Source organism: Pelodiscus sinensis, chromosome 10 (genome assembly GCF_049634645.1).
Source record: "Pelodiscus sinensis isolate JC-2024 chromosome 10, ASM4963464v1, whole genome shotgun sequence".
NCBI classification, from domain to species: domain Eukaryota; kingdom Metazoa; phylum Chordata; order Testudines; family Trionychidae; genus Pelodiscus; species Pelodiscus sinensis.
This window is the reverse complement of record NC_134720.1, coordinates 36,819,074-36,831,191: the sequence shown is the minus strand read 5'-3', so window position 1 is coordinate 36,831,191 and position 12,118 is coordinate 36,819,074. Positions and strand designations below refer to the sequence as shown.

Genomic DNA, 12,118 nt, shown 5'->3' with positions numbered 1-12,118 from the left:
TTGGTTAACTGTGCTCAGCATTAGGGGGCAAGAGTCCAATTGTCTCTTTCCAGCACTTTGGATTGGTATCATTGGTTTTCCATCCAGGCCCTAGAGAAAGACCCATGTTTTGCATCTCTAGTCCTCTTTGCCCTGTGAATGTAACCATGATATACAACTTCAGAGATGACGAGAATAAAGGAAAGAGTAAGTTGATAAAAGAAGAAGGGTTCCTGAGTGATCCCACTGAAAACAAATAGTCAATTTCATCATTAGCTTACCAAAGCTATATAAACTATGTAATTACAGTATTAGTATATTCTAAGCACCTGTTGATAGCAAGTCTAAGAGAATCTTCCTGTGAATTGCTGCAAAACATTCTCTTTCGAAAATCTATATCTATAAAGGTACTGTCTGAATAAATTAAGTTTCATGCTTCCATTCAAAATTCTCCCCTAGCGGAGACCTTATTTACCCTCAGGAGGAATGGATGTTAATTGGTGAATTTCAGCTCCTAAAATAGGGCTATGTTTACATGAAAATATTAATATGTTAACCTTCAGTGAAAAGTTTCACTTTTCAGCTAGCCCTGTGTTTCTCAAAGTGGGTCATAGGCCCACTCTGAAAGAGCTAACAGGCTGTTCCCATTGGTTTTCTTACCAGCTTCCCTTGGCTGCAAACAGCAAACTGTGGCCAATAGGAGCCGAGAGGCTCCATGGCTGTGGAGCTGGTAAGTAAAGAAATGGGAGGGCCTGGGGCTGTGGGCTGTCACAGTAATTGAATAGAAGATGGGATTGGGAGATTTCCACCCTCTTTAATTACAATTAAAACATCCTTGGTCTGGAATAACCCATTACCCATGCCCCCTTCAAACTCTTCTTCAGAAGAAATGTTTATCTTTTGAATAGCCGAGGAAGTGCCCAGTAGAACCATGGTAAAACATCAGTTTTCTCAGGTGACTGTTGTTGTCAATCAGGCCATCCTGATGGGTTCCTGACAGGTCTTCAGCTCTGTTAATGATGATAAACTTTCTGCTGCATGCATGCGTTTGTGTGGTCCTGTTTAACATAGAATCATAGAATCATAGAATAATAGGACTGGAAGGGACCTTGAGAGGTCATCGAGTCCAGCCCCCTGCCCTCAAGGCAGGACCAAGCTCTGTCTACACCATCCCTGACAGATGTCTATCTAACCTATTAACCATGTGCAATTAGTCAACACAACAGACTTGGAGAACACCCTCAGAGAACACAAATCAGACAAGGACCAAAAGCACCTGGCCATGTTTATTGCGAAGTATAATAATAGTTATCAGTGAACAGACATGCTGCTGCACCACTATTCCTATGTACACCACAACAATGGACTAACACCCAATCAATACTATGGATTCACCATTGCCTCCATGGTCAGTCTACAACCACCTTTTGAGGTACACTTTTATACACAGTTACAAATAAGTTACATATCACTCCTGCCATATCACGTTGCCACCCTTTGTTACCTAGTTACCACTCCTTACTTCAGCAGTTCCCAACCACTGGTCCATGGCCCAGTGCTGGGCCACAAACTGCTGGCTGCCGGACTGTGGTGACACTGGGATACACTGCCCAGCACCTCCCCTCCCACCACGGCTGTTGAGAGAGGTGTGTCCTGCCCTGCTTTCAGCCAACCAGTGCCAGGGGCAGGTTTCCTCCCAGATGTGGAAGAGCGGTTCGCTGCACAGTGGGAGGGGCACATGGAGCCCAGCACGGAAGCCTTAGAGCAGCCGTGACCTGGCAGCAGTGCTCAGTTGGTGATTGGGAGGCAGTGCTGGGTTAGATCGGGGGGGGGGAGGGGAGAGAGGAGGGCAGGGCAGGCTCTGGGGGCGGGGATAGTGCTCTGGGAGGGTGGGGGGCTGCAAGAGGTGGGGTGCTGGCACTGGGGCTTTGGCTGTGGAGCTAGTAGTGAGGGGGCAAGGGGGCAGGACTGGTACTGGGGGGGGCTCATGATGGGGCTAATATTGGGGTCTGGCACTAGGGGGACTCTGGGGAGGTTGGGTGCAGTGGGACTCTGGAAACATCAGTCTGGCACTGGGGAGTCTGGAGTTGGGGGGGCTTTAAGGGATGAGGGACTGGCACATTTGGGATGGGGGCTAGCACTGCGGGGCTCTGAGGACAGGAGGCTGGCTCTGGGGAGATTGGATGCAGGGGACTCTGGGGTCAGTGGCTGGTGCTGGGGGCAGTGGAGGGGAAGGCTCAAGTGGTTAGGGCTGGCACTGGGGAGACTCACCATGATGTACCCAAACCACATACCCAATAGCTGCTGCGAACAGCTGGCTTCAGCAGCAGTAGCTGCCTGCTATGTGGCGACAGCCAGAGCTGAAGCCGGCTATTCACAGCAGCTCTAGGGACCAGGACTTTTGGCAGTCCAGCAATATCTTATTTGCACATTTGCATATTCTTTTGCATAAGGAATATGCAAATAAAGTATTGCTGGTCCACCGAAAGTTTGTGACTGGGTTGGCTGGTCCACAATATAAAAAAGTTTGGTAATACTGCCTTATTTCACACAAGGGGGGTGGGGGGGGGTTCAGTTACTATCCACCATGCTGTCAGTGTAGACCCTTGTTTTCCTTTTTCACAGCATCATGGAGAGCCAGCTAGGCATAGTTGTTAGAAATGTGATATTAAGTATTATATGAATGTTTAGTTCATCCAAAAGGGCCGATGCCCAGAAATAAGAGGCCTAGGATTTTGCTGTCAGATGTCAGCCTTACGTGAAAAGAGGGGACTGAAAGTCTTTACAGTGGCCGGGGTCCCTCCTTGGTACCTTTTGTCCCTTTTGTGGAGATGGGAAGATGAGAAGATTCAGAATAATAAGCTGAAATGTAGAAATAGACAGTGGAGCGTTTATCCTGATTTATGGGTTAGATCAGATCCCTTTACATATTGCATTGGAACTATTTAAATGCCTGATGTTAGGAAATGAGGTATTCTGGGGTTAAATTTAATAAAGTGACAGCCTACCACTTGAAATCTATCCTCTGTCCACATTCACTTGAATGTCTGGATCAAAGGACTTTCAGTTTCTTCTCTTCAAAGTATGGTATTCAAAAACTGGGTGAACATCTACAGCTTCTCATTTAATATTAGATTTACCTCATCTTTCTAAAAATTTCTGCAAGTACTTATTTGTTTCCATTTTTTGACCTAGCCCAGAAAATATGAACCCTAAATTATTGTGAGTAGGTTTATTTTTGTTTGTGGAAGATAATATTTTGAAAAAGAGTTATATTTTTGGTCCAATGAGATTGTTTTGTGATATGGAGCAGATGAAAATGCTTCTGAATCCTTCTAGGAAATCTTTAACATGGGGTTGGGTTGAAAAACTTTATCTAATAACATCTGTTATATCCATCCATTGACAGAGAGATTATTGCCTGACATAGTATGTAGAAGATTTCGTAATTCAGAGATTTTGTCCAGAAATAGAAAATATACAGCATAGAATCAGCTTTCTGTTGTTTACACATGATTGCCCTACATTTAAAAGGAAAGCCCCAAGAAATCTTTTATTTTTTTGCTTTTGCTGTTGTAATCATGATACATATGCCCGTCAAACATAATTAGAGCATTGTTATTGTGATGACTTGTGATTGCAAAAGCCTGCTCTTTCACTCAAAAGGAATTAAATGGCACCTTGAATATGCATTACAGCAATGATATTCTGTAACTGTTAACAACCCTTACAGCTTTCATAATGCAATTTAGTGCTGTTCTGTATTGTTTTAATTGTTAAATACATTGTTAGCAAAAATGAGTAAATACTCTTTATTGAAAAGTACTTTGCAAAATACATATCTCACAGATTGTTTTTTACCATATTCTTGGAGGAGCAGATGATTTGAGTCTCTCTGCAGTAGGTTTTAAGCTCTTCAACTGTACAGTTTACTTCCTTGCAAATTAGAGGTCAGGTGGGAATAAAATCCTAAAGACACTGCAAAATCTATTCATTGCTTAAGCATACTATTTTATCCGTGTTTGGAAATAGTTGTCAAACAGCAGCTCTTTTGTCCAGATCAAGTGATTCATTGAGAGATGGTAGAGGAGTGACCATCTAAGAAACTGCATGCCTGCAATTTGAAGTCTTTGGTACTCAATTCTTACTGTAGAAACCACTTTATTGGCTCATACTGAATATTAGCTAAATCAGACATTTACTGTGAACTGATATAGGGATAATGTATTGATGATTACTATTTGGTGAAGCCTGCTATTTCTTAGCTTCCCACTTATAACTTCAGGGCATTTAACATGCAGATTAATTTGGAAAGGTTAAGCATTTGAGGTACCCAGCCATTTTAGTATCACTTGTTAAGATTTATTTTTTAAATTTCAAAGAGTAAAATGAAACAGCCAATACAAGAGAATTGTTCATACTGGTGCACAAGTGTAAACTTTTCTGTAATATAGATGGCAATCAGTGGCCAAATTTGCCAATTCAGTCCCAGAAGATTTGAGAAAGGAATTCCAGGCCATTCTGGAGGAAGGCAGGAACTGGCAGGAGCCGTGTTGCAAGTGGCTTTGGACACGGTGGTCTGTGAGACAGAGACTATGGCTTCTGCCATCTCCAGACAGTGAGAAGAGTGGCTCCAGTCTTCAGGGCAGTCAGCAAATGTCCAGCAGTCCATTCAGGACCTCCCCTCCAAAGGTCGTGCTCTGTTTAAGCAGGAAATAGATAAGTTGCACAATCTGAGGGATTCCTGCACTATGTTTAAGACTAGGCCTGACCATTCCAGGGAAGCAGCAGAATTGTTTTAAACCTTAACCTCTGCACCAACAATGTGGCCAGTCTAATCAGGATCCTGCCACAAAGAAGTCAATGGTATACTGGTGCTGGCAGAGCCACCAGTCTCCTGCCTCAACCAGGCCGGCTTCACCTGTTCTCGACAAGGTCTGAATTCCATTTTGAGGGTGAACCTAAGGGTAACATCCTAGTCACCTTCCTGGATTTTACCTATTCCTATTTCTCCAACTGTCTCTCTTCTTTTCTCTCAGCCTGGGCATCCATAACATTGGATTGTGGAGTCCTCAACACAGTTGCACAAGGCTATACTCTTCAATTAATTTTTACTGCTCACCCAACCGTCCTTCCCCATTCCTGTTCAGGGACCCCTCTTATGAGAATGTTCTGGTAGGAGGTATAAACCCTACTGCAACTGGGGGTAGAACAGAAAGTCCTCCCAGACCTCAGAGGCAAGGGATTCTACTCCAGATACTTTCCAATACCAAAGGTCAAGAGGGATGGGGTTGCTATGCCCCATCCTAGAGCTGCAAGATCTCAACATGTATCTAGCAAAGTTGAAGTTCCACATGGCCTCCCTGGCCTCCATCTTCCCCTTCCTGGAGTGACTGGTATGTTGTTCTTTATAGGAAGCCACTGCTGCTTCCTTTGTTTTATGGTGGTTTCCAATTTCTACTAGTTTGCCGTGCTCCCCTTTGGCCTGGTGACAGCACTGAAGGTGTTCACAAAATGCATCTCAGTGGTGGCATCTTACCTCAGACATCAGAGTATCCTGATAAATCTGTATCTCAATGACCGTCTGATCAGGGGCCAGTTGAGCTTGCCAATCCAGGAAGCTATCGTTGGATATTTGTTAATGTCTCAATCTGGTGGAAAATGGAAAAATCCAAGTTAGTTCTCATGCAACAAATAGAGTTTATTGGAGTGGTTCTTGACTCTGTCAGATTGAGCGTTCGTCCGTTGCAAAAGGTTGATGATGAGAGATCTCATAGCAGGACTCTTTGCGTTTTCCATCGCAATGGTGTGAATTTGTCTGCACTGCTGGGCCATAAGGCAACATGCACATATGACGTGAGTCTTGCAAACCTCTATGTGGCCTCTACTGCAATGGCTATCTATGGTGTACATCCTTGCCAGAGATCACCTCAACAAGATTATCACTCTTACCCCAACAATTTTGACCATGTTGCAGTCGATCCTGAGACAGCCCTCACTGGCATCCTGTTCAATGGTCCAAAGCCTTCGATGTCACTAAGCATGGAAGCTTCAGACCTTACCTGGGAAGCGAGCTGCAGACCCAAGGCATGTGGTCTGTACAGGAGCTGCAGCTGCCCATAAATGTCAAAGAACTCAGAACAGTTAGTTAATGTGCAGGATGTTCTTGCAGCACTGTGTGGTTCACAGCCTCCATATTTGATATCAACAGACACGGGAGAGCATGGTCATTACCCCTGTGTCAGGAAGCACTGAATGGTCCATTATTCCATATTTTTAGCTCTGGACCACTCCTCTGCTCAAAACAGCTAATATATTCAATTTTAAAAATGTCTACTACTTTTGCGAAAGAATTACTTTTCAGTGGGGTTTTAATTGTACCTCATGGGTATGCTGTCATAAAGAATATATGAATTTGTCCAGGGAGACAGTATATTTAGGGTGCCTGCAACAATGTATAATTTAAAGACCCAGGAAACCTGAGTCTTCTCAAACACATCAGGGTAACTAGAAAACAGGTTGAACAATTCCTCGTCTTAAGTAGGCAGATATTGGGAACATGTGGCCTCTTGAATTTTGAAATTTCTGTGTAGGTGATAACTCCTTGTCATGAACTGATCCTAGGAGATTAGGTCTGGCATACCCTACTTTACTGCTAATATTTATTTCCAGATATATACCCTAATATGAATACACACTCTTGTTTTCTCTTTATCCTACAGTGCTCTTAGGCATGTCTGGCAGCTGGCTACAATTTAACCCAAGTGCCAAAGGATTTCCAGACAGAAATAGTACCTTCTTCCTAATCACCGAGAAAGAAAGTGGAAGATACATGGAAAAGAGCAGCTCATTCTTTGGCTATGAATCAAAAAAATCGGAAAGACCTTAAGCTTTTCACTTTTATTGGAAAAGTTCTGTAGCACATACCTGGGCCTGCTCAATCTTTAAAGTATTTTAATTGATTGCCAATTGGCTATCTTCCTGCTTATGTTTAAATTTACTTTTTAAATACGAAGGAAGGACATGTCCAAATAGTCGGTTTACACACAAATATGCATTCAAATCAAGAGTTGATCATGAAGCCTTTCCCTGACATAATTGAATCTACGCTCACAATGAATTTGAGTTATATCAGAAGCACTCACCTTTTAGTCCATTTGTGCTGGTACTTTAACAGGTCTCTTTTAGCTAACTCTTACTGAATCATAGAACCATAGAACTGGGAGAGACCTCAGAAGGTCATCAAGTCCAGCCCCCTGCTCTAGGCAGGACTATAGGGTATATAAGCACAAAAGAGTGCATGTTTGCTTTTCTGAGCTTGCACCTGACTCAATATTATTTTGAGATACGGTTTCCCCTACATTTAATTTATGCAAGTTAAGTGTCACTTTCTCTTCCATTAGATAGGCAAGGTGGGTGAGGTGATATCTTTTATTGGACTAACTTCAGTTGGTGAGAGAGGCAAGTTTTCAAGCTACACAGAGCTCTTTGGACCCGATGAAGAGTTCTGTGTAGCTAGGAAGCTTGTATCTCTCACGAACAGATGTGGGTATAATAAAAGATATTACGGTACCTCACCCACTTTAATATCATGGGACTTGCTCAGCACTCCATGCTCTCTCTTCTATTGTAATTTGGCTTATGTGTGCTTCATTTGCTTCATTCAGTCAGTAACCTACAAAATCAGTTAGTTTCAATTTATCTAGCCCTTTTGAATTGGGAAAGAGTACATGTTTTTTCATTGATCAATAAATTTGACTTATTGTAAATAATCAACGCAAGGTCATTTATAGTCTTGGTAATGAGGAGCTTTCCATGGTTTTCCAGCTGTTTAGGATTATATTGCTGAAAATGCTTATGCTCTTTGTAAGCAGGGAACATAAGAATGAAGACGTAACTGATACTAAATCATAGATCTTTTAACAGTTCCAAGAAATGGAGTCCTCCAAAAACCAAACCTATGTGTATATATGGAGTGAAATCTTGATGCTATATAAGTCAGAGGCAAAACTCTTAGACTTCATTAAGACAAGGATATTATTGATTGACTTCAGAAAGAACTGTAACAAATATTTATTAAGGATTTGTCTACACATAAAAATGAGTCTATGGCAAGTGCCCGGTGCTTGTCTGCTGCACGTTTCTACTTTGATCTAGTCCTCTTTGAAATAGGACTACCTCAATGTGCCTTATCAAAATGGTTAATGCTCGTTAGCATTGTGCATGTGAACAGTTAGACCACAGAAGTCTAGTGCACGGTAGATTCATAGAGAAGCTTGTTGCACAGTTACTGTTTGCATAGACAAGCCCTTAGAGATAATGAGATGCGGTAGATATTTTCTTACCCTTTTATTTTACTTGTAATTTTTGACACTCTATCTGCAATTACTTAATCGCACAGGCTTTTCTTAGGAGCAGAAGATTAACTTTTCAGATTCTGCATGAACTGGTCATTCCACATCCTCTTTTGAATAATAATTGCTAAGAGCTCACCACAGTGAAGGCATAAACAGTAGTTGCTAACAGGGAATGCACAACAGCAAGGTTTTGAAAATTATGTCTTAACAGAGATAGAAATGAATTATTTGGTATTTATGATTTGCCATGGAACAACTGGTTTGAGCACCAGGGTCTCTTCTTGCCCTTCTCCTGGCAGTTTCTGGCTCTCCTCCCGAGATGTCAGAAATTGAGGGTTATATTGAAAAACAAGAAGAATCCTGAAGTCTATTCACTCATGACTCATGAAAAGTCCAACTGAGTACTAACTGCAGAATTTGTCCAACATATTCATGAATAACTGGTCTCAACTGAATATAATAGTAACTTAAAAGGAAAAGAATTTTTTTTCTGTTAAAGGTCTACGGAAATATCAGGATCTACTTTGTTGATTTACACTTGTAAACTTTTTAAAATCAAGTGACAATATGTTAAATATATTGTACTTTCAGTGTAACAGATTTAAACAATGGTAAAAATAAAAAAAATCTAATAAATCACATACTCCATCCACATGCCAATCTGGCATGATTGTACATACAATGAATTTACTACAGTTGTATCCAACCTAGATTAAAAGTGACAAGCTGTGGGGCTTTCATCTAACTGTATATCAAATACACACTCCAGGTATAGTTTTGATTTCATGTTTTACTCATTATACATGTGGTTTGAGATGGTACAGGTGTGGCCAATTTTTACAGTGTGCTGTATTAGCAGTAAGGGGTATGAGATGCTCTTAACTGTAGTATTCCAACCCATATTTCAAACAATGAATGAGTAGCTATTAAAAATACATAACCGCTTGTTTAATTTTTTCTCCCTCTCAGTTCCTGGTGTCCAGTTTGCATTCAGTGTGCTCTCAGGGAAAAGGAAGAAAGTGTGGGGAAATTGGTATGAGATCCTTTCTGATTGAAGGCATATGACTTCGACTGTTAGTTAATTTCTGAATTGGACCGTATATTGGAGAGTTCTTCCACCCATATATTGATAACAAACATGTTGGCAGAGACTTATCAGACTCTTCCTCGAGTGGTTCCTCTTCTGCCAGTTCCATTCTGGGCTGCCCCCCACCTCCAATGTGGTCCCCAGACAGCTCCCCTCGATGTGCAGCAGCTATGACAACTGGTCTGAGCACCAGTGTCACTTCTTGCATCTCACCTGGCAGCTGCTGGCTTTCCTCCTGAGGTGTCTGTGATTGGGGATTATGCGGGTGTCATCTCTGCTCAGCAGATTGTTATAGTCTACCATGGGTTCAGTGTTTGCTGAAGTTCCCTGAACCTGCTGGAATTACTTTGTACAGGAGGTAGGAAGAAGACCTCCAAGAGGTGCCATTAACATTTTTTGGCTTTGCAATGGTTAGTCTTGAGTCATTGATTTATTCTCTGCATTGATTGCTGTCAGGTCAATCCCCAAGGTTTCAAGCTACTCAAATGTAGCTATGTAGACACAAACACTTGTTGTGCTCTTAGTGAAGTGACATGTCTTGCTCACTTTGAGCCAGAATCTTTGTGTTCCTTTGACAGCTAGCAGGGTGCTTGATTTCTTGTTTGAGTCAGCCACAGCTAACACACTTGAAGGTTAACTAAGTTTTCAGCTGAGGAAAACTCAGCATGTAATTGAAGGGTTAAACACCAACCTGCTGCATTTGACCCAGGAGGTTGCTTCTGGTTCCTGTTAAGTGGGAAATTTTGAAATGGAAGGGCTAGGAAACAAAATCAGTTGGACTGGTTGTGTACCTGGTCCTGAGACAGCTACATATTTTACTGAGGTAACATTGATCTGTGAGTGTGCTGACTAATCCCCAGTGATAAACAAATGTTTATTTTGCATTAAAATTGTAAAAACTTTTAATATTACGGGGCTATTAATGAAGTGATTCCTGCAAAACTTAATGCAATTTCATTATTTCCTTATGTTGTTTGCCATCATTGTTTGGTGTATGCTTAAATAAATTTTATTATAGTTTTTTGGGGAATTTGCTAGATTCATTTACATTTACTATTAAAATATTAAAGGTGTCATATATTGCCTGACATACAGTGGCTGCTCTCTGTCAGTATTGTTAGCTTTTAAGTCAAACAGATGCAATAAAAACTAACTTTTATTCTTCTTCGAGTGATGTCCCTGTGGGTGCTGCACTGTTGGTCTTGGGCTTGTCCTGGTGCCACAGATTGGAGACCTTTCTTGCAGTATCTGGCCGGGCCATGTATGCACAATGGGGGTACATGCCATTAGCCCCTTTGCAGTTTGTGCGCATAGCCCATCTGCCCTCAGTTCCTTCATTACCACCCTCGATCGCAGACAGACCTAGAGTTCTCTCCTACCTTCTGATTCCTATAGAAAAGATTTTACAAAGAATTAGTTTTTTCTTTTAAAATGGTTTCCTGTTGTTCTTACTACTTAGTTTAATTGTTACTTGAAAAGTTCCCCTGTAAATAGTTGCTTTAACATTTTTCTGAGGGAGCCTCACTATTAGCCTCCAGCCCCTGGTCCCTCAGGCCTTTGTTTAAAACAATAAAAGGAAACAATAGGAGGATAGTAGGAAATACTACATAGAAAATTAAAAGTCAAAGCCTTCTCTCTCATATGGCTTCATTTCACACTGTAAAAAAAAAAGGGCCTCTCAAAAAAAAAAAAAAAAAAAAAAAAAGGAGAGAAACAGAGAAAAAAGAAGCAAGACAAACAGACAAAGACTTACACATATTAAAAATAAAGACAGTACTTTTAATAGCAATCACATCTGCACAACGTGGTAGCAAGATTGCCGCTCTCAGTCTCTCCACCCTATACTGTATTTCAGAAGGACAAAGTAATCCTTTGACCTCCCCCCTCCTTTCTGCAGAAATTGCTCCGATTTCAATATTAATGAGCCCATCATCCTACCAAATTTCATGTCCAAAGCCTCATGTTGCCTATGAAGAGACCATTCTACATACCCTCGATGTCTACAGGGCTCTATCATTCAATATAGACCGTACGTGATCCTTTCACAAATCACACATTTTATTTGTCTTACTTGCTGAACATTCTCATGGAGCACCTCTCTCCTTTCAGCGCATTTCCAGTTTCATTTCATTAATTATTATCCACTGCTATTCCCTCCAAGGCAGACCACACCCTGCACCAGGGATTATTCAACATGAGCCATAGCTGCAGTGTTCCTAAGTGGCACCCCTCTTAAGGACATTTTCTGTGTGGCCACTTGGTCATCTAACCATACCTTCATGCGACATTATGCAATTTCCATAAGGATGGCCATGACTTTGACTGTTGCCAGCACAGTTCTTTCCACATGGGGACATCACTCGAAGAAGAAGAAAAGGAAGTTACTCACCTTGTGCAGTAATGACTATTCTTCAAGATGTGTGTCCCCGTAGATGCTCCACTACCCACCCTTCTACACTGCTTCTTCAGATCAGCTCTATCAAATGGGCGTACATGAAAAAACTGAGGGCAGATGGGCCATGCAAACTGCAAAGGCACGAACGACATGCACCATCCCCCAGGTCGCTGTTAGAAAGGTCTCTGATCTGTGGCACTGGGATGAGCACGATACCAACAGTGGAGCACCCACGGGGGGACACATCTTGAAGAACCATTGTTACTGTACAAGGTGAGAAACTTCCATTAATCATAGAAC

The 12,118-nt window shown here is 41.7% G+C and overlaps 1 protein-coding gene and 1 long non-coding RNA gene across 2 annotated transcripts in view; one reads left to right on the top strand and one right to left on the bottom strand.

Moving 5' to 3' along the window:
• ZBBX (zinc finger B-box domain containing) overlaps positions 1-10,517 on the top strand; it is a 72,918-nt gene extending 62,401 nt beyond the window's left edge. The window contains exon 21 of the mRNA XM_075937878.1: positions 6,702-10,517. The gene's annotated coding sequence lies outside the window, so the exon portion shown is untranslated. The remainder of the gene's footprint in view (positions 1-6,701) is intronic.
• LOC106732326 (uncharacterized) lies at positions 2,082-10,969 on the bottom strand. The gene is made up of 3 exons (XR_001368609.3): positions 10,578-10,969; positions 5,519-5,630; positions 2,082-4,679 (listed from the first exon to the last, which is right to left on the bottom strand). It is a non-coding gene; the product is annotated as an uncharacterized LOC106732326 (long non-coding RNA).
• Between the last annotated feature and the right edge of the window lie 1,149 nt (positions 10,970-12,118).